We start from the raw sequence: 17,819 nt of genomic DNA on the forward strand, positions 1-17,819 counted from the left end.
ATATATGTAACATTGAAGTTCAGGGTCGCAACCGTAACTGGCGCATGAGGAATCTCACCTGTGAGACATCGCGATTGTAAAGACACCATAATGAGTGTGTATGGTTGCTGTGCTGTACAGCAGCCATGATGAATAACGAAAACCTCATAAAGTAATGCAACATAAATACACGGAAGGAATCAAAACACCAGCGACTGCTACACGTGCTCGTGTGTGTGACACCTTCACTACTGTGTTCTGCAGAATTTCCCAGTGGTGTAGCCATCAGTTAGGTATTCCACTTAAAGTGGAACTCATACAGTGAAGATTTCATGAGAAAAGAAATACGTTAGCCAGAATAATTAATAAAACCACCTTTTCGGCGCTTATATGGGTATCAGGAGCTCAGCTTTCGTTGGTGAGTTTTCTCCTTTTCTGGCAAGCACCAGCAAATGTTATTCGTGCAGTAATAATTGATACTCCATAAAGGTTACATGAACACTCAGGACAGTCTTTGAAAAAAACACACAAGAAGTTCAGTTTTTAGTTGTACTGTACTTGAAGAACACGAACAGCCTGTCTTGGGCCATCAGAGGAGCTCAACATGAAAAGCAGGAAACATGCGTCAGTAACTGTAGTCAGCCAAGAAATAATAAAAAGACTCACCGAGCTCCATTTCTTCTTGAAAATCACTATCTCTGCGCAAGCCGCTAGAGCCTGTGAGCGGGCTCCATTCTTTCTATTCATTTGATGGCGTGCGCCCTCTTCTTCGCACATGACAACGAGGTATATATCTGGAATGAATATGAGATAGGCAGGTGACAAATGCAATTAAAAACACACATGCAAAAATAATTGTGACAACTAACTTATAATACCAGGTTTATTCCGCATCGTCTACTAAGGCAGACATGATATTTCAGCCCCTACCCCTATTATAACTTGTCAAGATACACACAGATCTCAGCAGCCACACACGATCATCTATTCAAATCTTGGCACCCATGCTAGGCTATTCCGCATTGCAACGGAAATAGGTGTAGCCATGATGGTATAAATGCATGAACAGCTTGTGTTACTATATGTGCAGCTGCATTCTTAACGGGCATGATCACTGATGGACCAACTGAAAAGTTTGTTTCTATATATGCAAGAAATAATGTGGTTATGATAACTTATCAGCTTGACACTGCCAAGTTTCATCAAATAAGAAGAGATACTTTCAATGTAACACGATGCAGAAATGAAAGACGTCAAGTTGTCTTTCTCATGAAGAAGTCAAACTCAGCTACAATGAAAAGAAAAGCCTAAAAACACTATCCAATAAATGTGTTTTGTGTTCATTTTCTTGAGTAATATTGTTTACAGGTAATGTTATTTGTACAATAAGGGGTAAGGGAGATTGAACACACTAATATACGTCAATGTAGCTTGCGGATACAACTGCCAAAATTTACTGACCAGCTGCACATACTTCCTTGGAGGCATCATTACCTGTTTTTTGTGGCTAACCTGTGAACATGTCAAGGCATAACAGACAAGACAATACCACATAACGTTACCTTGGAGAGTTACCTTGGCGAGTCTTGCCTAGAAGGAACTTTTGCAGAAAACAAGTTGAAAACTGCCAGCTGTAGCACACATTTTGCAGCAGTGCTACATTATAAAAAGCAACGCTATTGAAAAGCTAGTCTCTCTACGGCAATACATAGCCGTAATCCGTGTTAGCTCTGTGGGATGGCCACTATTTGCTTGGTTCAAATAATTTAATAATTCCTCAATTATTCTAATAATAATAATATTTGGGGTTTTACGTGCCAAAACCACTTTCTGATTATGAGGCACGCCGTAGTGAAGGACTCCGGAAATTTTGACCACCTGGGGTTCTTTAACGTGCACCTAAATCTAAGCACACGGGTGTTTTCGCATTTCGCCCCCATCGAAATGCAGCCGCCGTGGCCGGGATCCGATCCCGCGACCTCCTCAAGTATTCTGTCAGGGTATTACATAAGGGGTGGGTTTCTGTTTGAACAAGAAAGATTTCTTTTATAGTGTCTTTAATATGGTACACAGTTTGATCAGCGAAACCATTCGAGTTCCTGGCCGTCTGAATAAAAGAAGACTTCAGGTACAAAGAAGTACATGCAAGCAGCAGATAAATGCTTTTCTTGTGGTGGATGTACAATGGGGCAGTGGTCATGTACAGGAAAAATTGCGGTGTTAAGATAGGAATAATTTGAAATACAAAAAAAAGCTTGGAACTTTTGTGTCTTCTTTCTAAGTCCTGAAAGCTGGTCTTTGAGGATATTCTAAGGTAGTCGAAATACTCTTTATAAATAAATATAACTATAGGGCTTTGAATAGATCGCGAGGGTTTCAGACTGGACAAAAATATTTCGTTACTGGTCGTACTTTTGTAGAATATGCTAGTAGTTTTACAGAAAGTGGTGCGAGTATCAAGGAACGACGCAAGTAATCAAGAACGCAGTTAACTTACTTGCTTCTTTTAGTGCGAAAGGACCCAGCGAAAGACTCCTGGGCAGAACGCCGACCACCCTCGGGGAGAAGGAAGGGTCCAGCGGGGCCCACAGAGACGTGTCGCTGTGTCCTTGAGGTCGGGATGAGCCACGACGGCGAAGTCAGACGTGCGCCGAACCTGTAATGCGCCATACCGTAGACCGGGTAATTCGGATTCTACGCGGAAGTTTCCTGAAATAAAGGTACCACGGGGTCTATATCAAATGCAGTTTCAGAACCATTTGACCGGCAGGAGGAGGACGTTCCCGCCTTTGCTGAAGGTACGAAATGTACGAATATGCCAAGAACTAGCCTTGAGAAGAGGGGCATGACCAAGGAAGACCTTAAGAAAGCACAAGAGGAGAATGACAGTCTGCAAACCTGCTGTCGGACGATAGGTTGAGGATTCAGCGGGAAAGGGAGAAACTGGAAATTTTACCTCTTGAAGGAAGTTCTATATAGGCGATATAAACTGTCGAGTGGTAGGGAATTCGAACAAGTAGTAGTTCCCTCGGCATTACGTCAACAGGTATTAGAGACTGCACATGAATGTGCACTAGCTAGACACCAAGGCACAAAACGAACTACTGATAGGATTCTAGAAGCGTTCTATTGGCCTGGAACTCAAAGAGATGTCAATAGATTTGTGAGTTCATGTGACGCATGCCTGCGAACCATGCCAAAGGGCAAGGTAGGAAAAGTGGGCTTGGGCAAAATTTCCATTATTGATACGCCCTTTGAAAGGATTGCCGTCGACATAACCGGCCCCTTGCCACACCCATCCCTTACTGGTAAGCGATATATCCTGACTGTGGTAGACTTCACCGCGAGGTATCCAGACGCGGTAGCTCTAAATAAAATTGATTCAGCATTCATTGTGGATAGCTTAATTATTACAGATTTTCTCACGGGTCGCTTTTCCCCGGGAAATATTCTGTGATTGAGGTTCCTCATTCAGGTCAGGTTTAATGAGAGAGGTCAATGAGTTATTCTCAATCAGACAAATGTGAACTACCCCTTACCACCCAATGAGTAATGGATTGATCGAACGTTTCAATGGCACCCTCATGCAGATGTTAAGGAAGATGTGCCAGGAAAAGCCAAAATTTTGGGAGGATTATTTGGCTCCTCTGCTTTTTGCTTATTGTGAGGAGCCACAGGCCAGCCTGGGCTTCTGGCCCTTCGATTTACTCTACGGGCGTCATGTACGTGGCCCTCTCACCATGCTGAAGGAACTGTGGACGGATGATAACCTCGACAGCGAAGTGAAGACCGCTTACGAATATATTTTAGAGTTGAGAGAAAAACTGGAGGCGACAACAAGGCTTGCTCGTGTGAAACTCCGGGAGGCACAAAAGCACGAAAAGAAGCACTATAACTTACGCGCTTCACGTCGACAGCTAAAGGTGGGAGACAAGGCACTCATTCTTCTACCTACAAGCCACAACAGATTGCTGCTGCACTGGAAAGGCCCTTTTCGTGTTGTCCCAAGGCAAAATGACGTTGATTATCTGTGGGACCTCGAACATAAGAAACAGTTGTTCCACGTGAATATGCTGAAAGCATACAAAGATTGTGAAACGACACGCGAAACAACTTTTGCAGCTAGCTGTGTGACTTTCCAAGATTCGGGATTCCCCGACACGGTCCCAACATTAGAAGTGACAGGGTGCGGTGATATCGTCGGGGCGCCATCGTCGAAAGAACTGATCAGTTCACAACTGCAGCAGGGAAGAAAAAGAAGCGCCGAGCAGTGCAGACGTGGGAGCATCGGCTCCGTTTCTTTTTCCATGCTCCGCTCGCCAATTTTGAGAGCGCAACGAAAAGAAGCATACCACTGGATCCGGGAAGCGACGGCGAATCTACTGACACCAAGATTCGAGGTGGGGCTTGTTTCTTCACAATTTTACGGAACATTTTCTGCTCCATAGTGAGGAGCAGGGCCTTTGTTGGGCCTAGTAAGCAAACATGACCGCAGCCATGGCGGATACAAACATGGAAGATGAAGATCTTGCTGGAAATGAAGGAAACAATGATCAGGACGATTACGGCTGGCAAGTAGTGGCTGGCCGAAGATCACGAGCTAGCCCAAAGGCTGTGGATGAGGAGAGCACATTGCCACGTAATCAGCGAGAGCATGCAGTCAAGGGAACCGCCGTCGGTGGAATGGTCAAGAATTGGATTATAAAAGCTTCGAGGATGCCTCAACTGCCTGAGGAGCACAGAAAGATTATTATACGACCTCGAGGAGGGCTCAATTTGAACAAGGTGAGCACCACCACGATTGGTTCCGCACTCATCAAGGCGTCCGGCCTAACGGAAGAGAAGGCCCGTGAAGATGTTGTCTGCCCGAACTTCACTCAAAATATCATCGTAGTCAGCACACCTAAGCCCGAACATGCTGCGAAGTACGTTCGAGTCAAGTCATTCAAGATTATGGAAGCGGAATACGAGGCAAATGCATACGAAGCGGCACCACATGGCACATGCAAAGGCGTCATCCGAAGAGGGGACATCAGAGACTCGCAAGCTATAATAACAAGAAACATCGTGCGTGACTTGAACCCGCTTGCGCTGGCTGCGAAGCGCATCAAGACGTCGGGATCGGTCATTGTACTTTTCGATGAACTCAAAGTGCCCAATTTTGTCAGGTACGGATCCACACTAGTGAGATGCTACCTCTACAGGAAGCAATTCGACGTCTACTTCACCTGCGGAAGGGTCGGGCACCGCTCTGGTGTGTGTCCAACACCTTACTTTGTTCAGTGCAGGGGATGTGGAGCTCGCAACCCAGGCGATAAACATGTGTGTGTACCTAAGTGTAAATTTTGTGAAGGCGATCTCCCTACCGGTGACAAGTTTTGTAAGCAAAGATTTCAAATCCCTTGCGTCGTACGACTTCGTCGAAGAGATCGCAACAGGAGTCGGTCGTCAACAAGACTGCAGTCGGAAGCGCAACAGCTGGCGCCCAACCATCGCCCCGAGGACAGGGAGCACTCACGCTCCAGGAGTCGCACCAGATCCAGGCATCGTTCACTATCCAGGGAGAGAAGGCGCTCCAAGTCAAGGGAAGCGCAGGTGCGCTTCGTGCAACGGGACTCAATACCTGGCGAGAAGAAGACGCCAGGAACCACTTGGGCTGACAAAGTAAAAGGTATGGCGAGAGTTGCTGGGGGCGCCTCGGCTGCTGTGGGTGATGACAATGATGCCAGAATAGAGCAATTAATTAAAGAAGTAACTTCTTTCAGAAAAGCTAATGAAGAATTGACCAGGCAGGTAGCAGAGCTTCGTAAAAAAGAGCAGTCGAGCCCTGCTAGAGTAGAGATAGTTGGACCTGTAAGCAAAACCAGCGATCCAGGGGAATCTAGCTCTCCTGTCCCTAAAAAGAGGGCGGTGTGTTCCGAGGATTAGTCAGTCTTCTCAGCCCTCAGTGAAATAAAAGATGCAATTAAAGCGATAAGAGAGACAGTGGAAACGACCAACTTTAAAGTGGACAATTTGTGGAAATGGAGGCTAACGGCGGAGAAAAGACAGGAAAATTGAGACGCGAGGGGATGACGACGATGAGTATCTGCCATCAGAGGCGGATAGTATAAAGTCCATTCCTGGATTGTCGGGGGCCATCACAAAGAGGAAAGTAGCGGGTAATAGAAAGGGAGCCTCACCTAATAACAATAGACAGTAATCATGGATTTAACGTATGGCAATGGAATTGTCGCGGGTTCCAACACAAAAAAGCGGAACTGCGACAGGCGATCAGGTCATCTGAGGCCAGGCCAAAAGTAATTATGCTGCAGGAAACCTTAGCGGACGAAATTAGCCTTACTGGGTACAAAGTTATATGTAGAGACAAAAAAAGGGGAGGTGGTTGGCGACCCTCATTGACAGAAAGTTGCCATACATTGAGCATGATATTCATCTTAGACATTCCAGTTTTGAATTTATTCTAGTGTAGATAATACTTAAAAGGAACAGAGGTAAGACGCAAAGCATTTTCTGCTTGAATATTTACAGCAGTCCTAACGACATGAGACAGAGGTTTAGAGCACTCTTCAATAAGGTGCTTTCGGTTGCCAAAAACTCCCCGCTCATTATTGGAGGGGACTTTAATGGTCCCTATTACACATGGGGATACACTTGGAACACAAAGAAGGGAGAGGAGCTGTGGAGTCTTGCCATGGATCTGGGGTTATGCTTGATTACTGATCCGGCGTATCCCACCCGTTGTGGCACGTCCACAAGCAGGGACTCCACGCCAGATCTTACTTTTGTAAACAATTCAAGAGGAGCCAATTGGGAAAATTCAAACATGGATCTCGGGAGCGATCATTACATCACAGACATAACCATACGCATACCGAGACAGGAAACTAGAATCTTCAAATTCACTGATTGAGATCAGTTCAGAAAAATCAGGGCGAACAGAAGGAAAGTGGGGCCTCTAGATGCCGAGCAGGAGCCCCTTCAGGCATGGGTCATCCAGCTCAGAGGGGATGTCAAAGAGGCCACTGATTGATTCGAAACAGGCTGATTCCATCTGATTGAGGCGAAACAGGCTACATTACAGAGATGGAAAACGCAGAGACTTAACAGAAGGCTAAGGAAAAAAATAGCGCAATTAAACAGCGAAATTGATGATCGTTCGAAGACCCTCGTGAAGCAAGAGCGGGATGAGATCTGTAATTCGGCTGATGGTAGACTCAAACATGGAGGTAGCTGGAACCTCCTCAAGCACTTGCTCAACGAGAATGAAATAAAAACAAGCAAGAGAACAGTTATAGGTAAATTGGCTCACTAGGAAAGCCAAGATAAAACACAGAAAGATATCATGGATAGTGTCGCAGCCAAATATCTCCCACTTAAACAACCAAACGAAGGAGACAACAGCCCCGAATATACGGGAGGCATATGTGAAGAACTTGACCGGGACTTCACTGAGAGTGAAGTGAGGGCGGCTCTTCACAGTCTTAATGGTAGATCGGCGGCTGGACCTGATGGCATAACTAACCAAATATTAAGAAATCTAGATGACGATACACATTTCTTACCTAACTGATCATTTGGAGAAAAGGGGTATACTCAGAGGAATGGAGGGTGGCCAATACTATCCTCATACCAAAGCCAGGCAAACAACTCACTCTGGACAATCTCCGTCCTATTTCCTTAACGTCATGTCTAGGAAAAGCTATGGAACATGTCATCCTAAATCGACTCACGAAATACGTTGAGCAGAACGACATCCTCCCATAAAACTTGATCGGCTTTCGTCCCGGGCTGTCAATTCAGGACGCTATGCTGCTCATCAAACACCAACTTACACAGGCCAGCCCAGCGCATACGAAAGCTCTTTTGGGCTTGGATGTGTAAAAAGCTTTTGATCGTATGAAGCATAAGGCAATACTTGGCGTTCTCTCGGAGATGAGTTTAGGTAAGACACTTTTTAACATGATTAAGGACTTTCTTAGAAACAGAATTGCACAACTCACGCTGGGAGAGCTTCAATCAGAAGCTAAGAATTTGGGAAATAGGGGCACTCCACAAGGGGCTGTGCTCTCACACATGCTATTTAATTTAGCAATGTCCAAGGTTGCAAGAAATCTGGAGAAAATTGAGGGTATACATTATGTGGTATATGCCGACGACATAACCATATGGAGTGCCAAAGGTAATGTAGGGCAGACAGAGACCAGATTACAGAAAGAGAACACACTGAAAGACATGGAATTGAAATGCTCGGCAGCCAAATCAGAACTCTTTGTCATTAAACATCGCAGAAAAGGTCCCAAACCAAGAGGTTACATTCCGGAAGATGAGCCAAGAGTGTGCTTATACACTCATGAAGGATCCTCAGTCAGGCTAGTTGAAACAATCAAGGTTCTTGGGTATCACATAGACGGAAACAATGCTAACTATAGAACAATACAACATTTCTCGAATGAAACAGATGAAGTCATTTTGGTTACTAAGGAGAATTACAAATATACACAGAGGCTTAGGAGAAGACAGTGCTTTGAGGCTAATACACGCCTTTGCTCTCTGTCACTTCACTTATGTGGCTGGATTATTCAAATGGAAGCAGGCAGAACTTTACAAGCTTAATGTGATACTCAGGAAGCTCGTTAAAGTAGCCCTAGGGATACCCGGTAACGCTGCAACTGTTAAACTCATGAGGTGCACAACACAATGACAACTGACAAACTCATGACAAACTCAGGGGTGCACAACACAATGGAAGAAATCGCGCAGGCCCAACAGCTAGCGCAACACGAAAGATTGACAGAATCACGAATTGGCAGGAACATATTACAGGCAATAGGTGCAGAACTGAATACATCAAGGAGCCCAATAGAGGCTGAAGTATAATTAAGGACTGACGTTAGGAACAAGATCAGAAACAACCCTATCCCCAGAAACACGCATCCAGAATATAATGTAGAAAGGAGAAAGGCAAGAGCTAAAGCACTCTTGCAGGAAATAGAACAGCAGAACCAATTGGAAGCTATAGTTGATGCAGCCTGGGTGAAAGGTAAAGAAGCATATACGGCCATTGTCTCAAATTATCAAGGGAAGGTGCAAGATGCTATCACTATTTTTACCAAAGACCCCATGGTGACGGAACAAGTGGCAATTGCTCTAGCCATCAGGAGTAATAAGTGGGCCTGCATTTACAGTGATTCGAAATCCGCTATAAAGTGTTTTGATAAAGGCTACGTAGCTGGTGTTGCAGCTAAACTTTTTGAAAACATTGGGATTATGAGAACTGAAATCCGATGGTTTCCTGCGCATATGGGGAAAGTGGACGAGACTCGGATAAACCTCAATGAGGTTGCTCATGACTTGGCACGAGGACTTGCTAACCGTGACAGTCACAACCGAGCCGTTCACCATCAAGCCAGGGAATCTAGAGATCATTTAATAACATACAATGACATTACCAAACACTACTATTTAGGACGCAGGCAATTCCCATTGCCACATTCAAAACTGAACAGGGCTCAGGCAGTCTCACTGCGCTTATTGCAAACAGGTACATATCCCACACCGTACACCATTAATAAAATATATCCAGAGAGGGAGATTAAAGGGAAGCTGAAAGCTTTTCCAGAAAAATGAGTGAAGAGCAGTACACCGTGGTTTTCAACCCTCTGAATTCGAATATCACATCGAAATTGAGCGAAAGAAAGTGCAAACATATTTTATTTCGACAAAAAGTGCAGCAGCATACACGCCCAGCTCGCGCGCCTTATCTCCGCCTGTGATTGGTCGGGCGCCTCGTGACGTCAACAATGGTGTTCGTCCGGACCGACTGCTGCCGCTACACACGAAGCACGGTGCAAAGTAGTTTGGTGGTATTTTGCTAAGACGGTCATGGAAATTTTCGAGAGCTTGCGTTTCTCTGAGGAGTTCGGCGTTAAGTTCAGCCTTCCGTTCAGCGTGCTATTCTTTTTTAGGAGAACCCAAAGCACGCATTATTGATGAACTCCGGTAGTAATCGTCACGGATGTGGTTAGAGCACAACAATGTTGTTCTTGAGCGCTTGAAGTTGTTTCGCTTCACAGCAGCCTCCCACTTAGCTGAAAGCTTCTTGTCTTGCAGGAACTAACGGAACATCGGAACATCGTCGCGGCCACTGGTGTTCGTGCAAACGTAGGCTGCACAGAACGCCGGCATGATCGGCCTACAAGTTCAAGTGATGCTGCGCACGTGAACTACCACTCCTATATACACACAAATAAAGGAATGTAGGGTCGAGCGAAGCAGATTAGGACGGCACGCACGCATAAATAAGCCCGGTCAGGTACGGTCGCGGAGACTACGAAGGAGCGGAACACCAGTGTTGACGTCACTAGGCCGCGGTTTCCGGTCTCAGCTCGCATCGTCAGCGTCAGCAGCAGCGCGCGGCGCTCGACGGGGGGCGGAGCTACAGCGCAATTTTAACCGACGATTGCGTCGCTCCTAAGTGAAAAATCCCCTCCAAAATTTTACCTTCATGGTTTATAAGGTTCCCGCATCCGTATATGAGCGTCTTAATGAATTCGACAGACTCTTCAGCTTCCCTTTAAGATGGACTGCAACGATTGTAATGGCATCATTGGAATCAGACATATGCTGGCGGAGTGTCCCGCGACTCTCCCCAACCTCGTTGAAGAATGGACACAGTGGGAGAAAAGGATTCAAAGCACATTGTTTCAGGACCAACTAAGGGCCGTCCAGAGGGCCCATGATGTCGCTGAAAGGCTTGGCCTGACAGTGCCAACGTGGGAGCGGCCCGCCTTGGCTTAAGAAGCCGAGCCTCCGGACCTCATTACAATAAATGTTTCCACACACACACACACAACTGCAGCAGGTTAACCAACTGCTGCAACACCACCGAGAAGTTTTTTTCAAGCAGGCCCGGAGCGATTGTACATTGCAATTTACAATTGACGGCAGCAGTCCCTCTTAACACTCCACAATATTCCATCGTTCTTGCTTTGAAGGATGTCATCGAAAAGGAAATACAGGAGACGTTAAAACTTGGTGTCATTGAAAGATCTTCATCTCTATGTAATTCTCCTCTGGTATTAGTGAAAAAGTCGGATGGCTTATATAGGACATGCATCGACTTTCGTTGGTTCAATGGCACGCTCCTTCTAAATGCAGAGCCAATACCACGAACTGATATGGTTTTCGCCGAAGTGTGCGCAAAGCGCTACTTTTCAAAATTCGACCTGGTCAAAGGATATTGGCAAGTCTGACAACTGTTTTCATGTCCGAGGTTCAACATATAATCAACGTCATTTTGTCTTGCGACAACACGAAAAGGGCCTCTCCAATGGAGCAGCAACCTGTTCTCGCTTTTTGGTAGAAGAATGAGTGCAGTCGAAGGAAAGAACGGCACTTTCAACAGTTTCAGGCCTCTATCACTTCCGTTTCATGCCTTTTGGAATAAAAACTGCATCGGCAATTTTCACTCGTTCAATGAGAAAAGTACTAGAAAGGATCTCAAATGTCCAGCACTATATTGACGATGTTGTAGTGGCGACGGACACGTGGAAGGAGCATATGGTTGCACTAGAAATGGTGCTAAAACGGATCAATGAGACTGGGCTCACGATAAAACCTGAGAAGTGCCAGATCGGAGCAAGGAAAATGACATTCCTGGGACACGTGATAGGTTCCGGTGTGATTGAACCACTGCCGACAACTCTTCAGAAAGTAATTGAGGTGGAACGACCTCGCACCAAAAAACAGGTTCGGACTTTCCTTTGTCTAGCTGGTTATTACTGTCAATTCACAGAGCAATACTCTCTAATAGCCGAGCCGTTAACAGAACTTACTAGAAAACAAGGTCCAAACAATGTCCACTGGGCGCCAGAATGTGAGACAGCTTTTGAGAAACTCGAGATTGCGCTATCACCGCATCCAATACTACAAGCACCTGACTTTTAAAAGGAGTTTATCCTTCGTACAGACGTATCGGGTACTGCACTGGGAGCTGTACTGATGCAAGAACATGAAGGCATTCTGCACCCGATTTCGTATGCCCATGAAAGACTCCTCCAACGGGAAACAAAATATGCCGCTATTGAGCGAGAAAGTTTAGCTCTTGTGTGGGCAATCCGCAAGTTTTCCTTGTACTTATACGGCAGACGGTTCAGAGTACAGAAAGACCACCAACCATTACAATATTTGGCAAGAGCAAAGTTGGAGAATGCATGCATACTGTGCTGGGCGTTAGTATTGCAAGAGTTTGACTTTGGAGTTGTAGACATTAAGGATGCTGAAAATTAGGGTGCGGACTACATAAGCCGAGTATAACCACATATTACAGAAGATGGGGTTTCGTTGTAACAAGATATATAATAATTCGTCAGTGTTTGCTAGCTGAAAGACGCTGTGAATTTTCGTATTCAAATAGCATGTGTTATGTTGTCTTGTGGAATATACGCATAACATGTTAAACAGCCCCAACTGTGGATGACAACTATTCATGCTGTTAGTTGACACCAAATCAATGTGATACGCACCGCTGCTTTCTGTTTGTTTGTTGTTTTTTAAACGTGAACTACGGAGTAACGTCATGAGGTGCACGTGCTCCGAAGAAAAGGAAAGGCGAAGACGACAACAATGACGACGAAAGCGAGAGCATGATAGTGCAATGGCACCAGAAAAGGTGAAAAGGAAAAAAAAGGGAAGCTCCGGAGAGCCTGGTGGCGCGAGCGTGGAACGTGGGAGGGGGCTATGGTGATATAGGGATGGGAGCGCAGAATACCACGGCGGAAGAAGCCATTCGTTGGCCCATGGGTCCGGGCTCCTGCCTATGTCTGGGGTTCCTGAGCCTACGGATCAACGTCTGAAGCTCGCGTTTGTCTGCGAGCCGCCCAGCGGAGCACCAGCTTCTGTGCTCGCGACCTTCCCTCCTGGCTTACGTTCCTGCCCCGTCATGCCACGTCGCCTTGCCTCCCATCTCCAGCTGCGATACCTCAGCAGCAGCCCACTCGTCGTCTCCACCATTGCAGCCATGACCTCGTCCGACGCCCCACACCGAACAATATCGTGATTTGTGAACTTTAATCATCTGATTCGGTAGTCTGCAGACTGTTTAGAGACTTCATACGTTAAGAGATCCATATTAACCTTTGTCAGCAGTTACATGTCGTCAAATTCATATAAAGCATTGTTTGTGTGTGTGCGACAGAGGGCCTGTGCTTCGTATTTCCTAAATCGGTCTGTAATGACCACGCTAAAGAACCTAGTAGGGTGAAGAAATCTACACTGTGACAAAACACTACTAGCTACCAACATGGATTTCGGCTCCGTCTGGATGAAGCCTCTTATACATCCCCGCGCAAAGTGAAAATCATGTGTAGCCGACGGTGCGATCGAACCTCGACAGCAGAGCACAGCAGCCTGGTGTTCCAAACATTAGGCCACGATCCCATGCATACTTCCCTCGTTTCAAAGCCAGGCAGCTGTTTGTAACACTCGGCCTGTGCACCGCATACCACTTCCTCGTTATCTTTATTTGTGACAACTCGCGCGTGACGTCATGAAACGTTACCGTGCTTCCTATAGAATGTGCACGCGTGCCGTGGCGCTTAGTCACTCCTCCCTTACGCCTCGCCTTGCGCGCGACAACGTCCGCAGGCGTATGTGTGGGGGAAAAATTCCAGATAAAAAAAATGGCGGATCCCACGCACTGCAGGAATCGATGTAAGCGAAGCTTTGTATGCTGCTTGCTTTGACTGGACAATAATTAGCGGTGACGTTGGCGGTGAATGTGCAATTTATTCACCATTTAGTCCAACAACACGAGAGTGGTGAGTTGATGTTACACGTAACATTGCGTGCACCAATGCAATTTGTCGGCGTAGTTCAGACAACACAAAGGGAGACGTATTAATTATTATAAATTTCTATGTATACTTTGCATACATACATTAGTGATCTACACCACGTCTCGCTGCATAGCGAAGACGCTCCTGTTCCGCGCGATGCTTCATTCGGGCCTGGGTGTCTTCGACGCTGAGTGCACGATTTGAAGCCATTTAGCTGGCACGTATTTACGTGCTCCTTCTGCATACGTGACCAGCACGCTGTTGAGACGCCAGCTCCACGGGCTATCTTCAGGCGATGGGCGTTTGTAACGTTTACACTATCACAGCCCAGCTCGCGACCTCCACAGCCCACCAACTGCACTCTTGTCGTGTAGGGAAGCAAGCACAGCACATGCCATACGCACAAACTACTCATCCAGACCCGCGGCGGTGCCAGTCATGCGTGCAGATGAGCGCCATCTGGTGGTCTTGCAAGAAACCAAGCTGCACGCGCGGCAAGACCATTACAGCAGCGGCCGGAAAGTATGAATAGGCAAAGAAAGCTTCGCTTTACAACAGATACACAAGATATCTGATCTGTGCCGGCTGTCGGGCGGCTACGAGCGTAGTTTTTGTCGAAGTATCGCAGTCTTACCAGCGCCTCGTCTGCCGCCAGCGTTGGGAACGATGTGCAATGCCCCAACGAAAGATGAACGTGTTGTGATAACCGGAGCTGACTTGCGGATTTCTTTCCAGCGTTAGTCGAACGCGTCCTGAGTAGCGGCACGCAATAAAACGCCGGTGCGCAGTGTAAAAAGGCGCGGGTGGCATCTCTGGCCGCGCTTTCGCGCGTTATTATTAGCAGATGTGAGGTGTACGCAGGAGACATGAGCACGCCATCAATGCCGGTACAAATTCGTGCGGCTACACACCACCCAAATCACCGCACAGGCACATTAACTACACATATCGGCTCTGTGAGCGGCTAGACGAAGTGCCAAGAGGGCACCGGCCGGTGATTCGGCGTCAAATTTGAAAATCCCAGGGGCGATAGAGCCAGATATGCCGTTCAGTTGCATTCCAGAGAGAATGGCGACGGCTGAACGTCACAAAAGCGCTGGCACGAAGACTAGAATATTAACCTATAGCAAGGAAGCCCGCCATATAGAAAGGCAGGTGCACGGGCAGGCGGTGGATCAGTGATTCGTAAATGAACACCTTTCTGACACAACAAGGAATCCAAGTTCATTCGAACTTACAGTGCAATCCTTTGACAGGCGCCGGAGAATCCACAATGTTGCACGGTTGGACCTTACAGCAGCGAAAAAGGCGGGAGGTGATGAGACCCGCGACAAAGCCGCCGCTACTCGCACATCCGAAACCACCACAGAAACCTAGGCCTGCGTGCGCCTGGCCGTGTTCTTCCGCGCGTTGGCATAGTGGCGCAAGTTCCGAGTAAAAAGTTAGTTCGATTGTAGTATTTATGCCGCATTAGCGAAACGAATATAGGATGGCCTTCCTGGCAGTCGCAGACAATAAGGGTAATCACCGCGTCAGTCACATTAAACATAACTGCTTATCATACCCCAAAGTAAAATTCCGTTGTGAACCTGGTTCGGAGCCGCTGAAGCGCATTACAGCACGCAGGAGGTACGGCGTTCGTGCGGCTGCGATCTCGTAGGATATTCCTTAAATGTTATGCGTGTTTTTAACATACCAGTGTACAACGACAGGAACTTCTCAAAATAAGTCCTAATGAGCGGTGCAGGTTGTAAATAAAAAAGAAAAAGAAACATGCCCAATGCGAAGAGAATGCTTCAGTCAAATAATTTTTATTTTGTTTTCGCTACGTTGACTACGTTGCAGTGCACAATATCTGCAGGCTTGGAGTGACGCCTGACACCGGCAAAAGATGCCGAGAGCGAGTGGGGACTATACTAATCCAGGTAAAACCAAATTAGGAAGGCCCACAAAGCTTCAACAAGACACTCCCTCACCAGAACAGGAATTGGCCTCCCTGGTGCTGTATTCGGCCACTACCTCCCGAATGATTCTTACAATTAACCCATGGCCCTCAGTCCCCAGCAGCTGCGGAGCTGCCGCGCAAGGCGGCGGACAGACCTGTAACGCAACAGAGGGTGCTAAGAATCTCTGGGTCCAGACAGGCCGCCAATGGAAACTGACCCCGTCAACCTTTAATTGCCGAGCTCTATCGAGTGAGGCTAGCTTAGCAGGACTCTTTGAGGAACTATCAGACATTGTTATGGATATCATCGGCCTTAGTGAGATTACAAAAACTGGCGAGGGTTATACATTGCTGAATAACGGACATGTACTCTGCTATAGAGATCTTCCTGATAAGAAACAATACGGGGTAGGATTCCTAATCCACAAGGACATAGCGGGCAACATTGACGAGTTCTACAGCATTAATGAGGGGGTAGCTGTAGTCGTAATCAACCTTAATAAGAGGTATAGATTAAAGGTAGTACAAGCTTACGCTCCAACATCCAGTCACGATGATGATGGAGTAGATCAGTTTTATGAAGATGTTGAATTAGCGATGAGAAAAGTGCAAACTCAGTATACTGTAGTAATGGGTGACTTCAATGCAAAAGTGGGGGAAAAGTAGGCTGGTGAACAAGCAATTGTAAACTACGGCGTTGATTCTAGGAACGCTAGAGGAGAGATTTCATTCATTTCATTTCATTTTTATTTTATTGCTACTCTTGCCATACAAATTATCAAAACACTGACTGAACCCATAGCCAGAGGCTAGTGTGGGGTTCAGAAACAAAAATACACGATGGCAATGACACATCACTTGTGTAAAATGGAAAACCCAAAATCACGGCAAAAGATCAAAGTACAGCATACAATGAGGAGAAAATAAAATAATATGCATTTTACTGCAGAATGAATAAAGATCTGTAATGAACAACACGGTACAACCAACACAACCGCGAACGACTGTCGCATAGATCAAATAAGGCTCAAAAAGTATGTTCTTAATGCTTTATTTGCTTCGTGGGACTGTTTTATTTCTGGGGGTAAAGCATTCCAAACCTTGGCTCCTGAAAACTGCACCAATCTTTTACTGTACATATTATTATTTGGTGGCAGATTAAAGTTACTATGTGTGAGGTTTCTCGTGAGTCGAGAAGGGGAGCGAAACAGGGAGACATTGAAAGGTTGGTAATATTTTACTATGTTGTTTACACATACCGCTATCTTTAAAGACCGCAACAGGTCAGAAGGAAGGATATTTAATAACTGGAAAATTGGTTTACTTGGTTCAGTATACTTGCTTTATGTTATAATTCGGATAGCCCGTTTTTGTAATCGCCGGATAGGATCAAGGTAATTGTTGTGTGTCAAACCCCATGATTCTACACAATATGTTAAATAACTGTTAATAAGGACAAAATAAAGGGTACGCAGTGTGTGTGTGTGTTAAAACAATCACGGGCCTGTAATAAGGCATAACAGCCAGAAGCCAACTTCGAACAGACGGCGCTAATCTGATCTTTCCAGTGAAGATGTTCATCTAGAATGACACCAAGATACTTAAATGAGTGTGTTCGTTCGAGTGAGTGGTCGTTAATGAAAATGTTAATTTGGAAGCTGTCAATGACTTTTGCTCGTGAGCTAAATACCATATATTTGGTTTTGCTTGATTAATCGTTAGCTTGTTGGTGAAAAACCAGCTTGTAATTTTTTTCAATTCAGCGTTTGTCTTTGCTTCTAGATCCTCATGGTTGTCAGCTGTTACTATGATCGCAGTGTCATCAGCATACATTAAAATATCAGAGCAACTTACGACCTTCGGCAAATCATTCAAGTATAACGAAAATAACATGGGCCCTAGAACAGATCCTTGAGTAACCCCGGTCTGTAAATATTGAAGTGATGATATGATGTTATTGATAACTACAGCTTGTTGACGGTTTTCGATGTAACTGGAAAGTAAGCTGTAGACTTCACCGCGAAATCTATAGTGGTTTAATTTGTTGAGCATAATAG

General features: G+C 45.8%; 1 long non-coding RNA gene across 1 annotated transcript; it reads right to left on the minus strand.

Moving 5' to 3' along the window:
• Positions 1–651: 651 nt before the first annotated feature.
• LOC142577855 (uncharacterized) lies at positions 652–15,172 on the minus strand. Its single transcript, XR_012827080.1, has 3 exons — positions 15,056–15,172; positions 2,477–2,635; positions 652–773 (listed from the first exon to the last, which is right to left on the minus strand). It is a non-coding gene; the product is annotated as an uncharacterized LOC142577855 (long non-coding RNA).
• Between the last annotated feature and the right edge of the window lie 2,647 nt (positions 15,173–17,819).

The sequence above is a fragment of the Dermacentor variabilis genome, chromosome 4 (assembly GCF_050947875.1).
Source record: "Dermacentor variabilis isolate Ectoservices chromosome 4, ASM5094787v1, whole genome shotgun sequence".
NCBI classification, from domain to species: Eukaryota; Metazoa; Arthropoda; class Arachnida; order Ixodida; family Ixodidae; genus Dermacentor; species Dermacentor variabilis.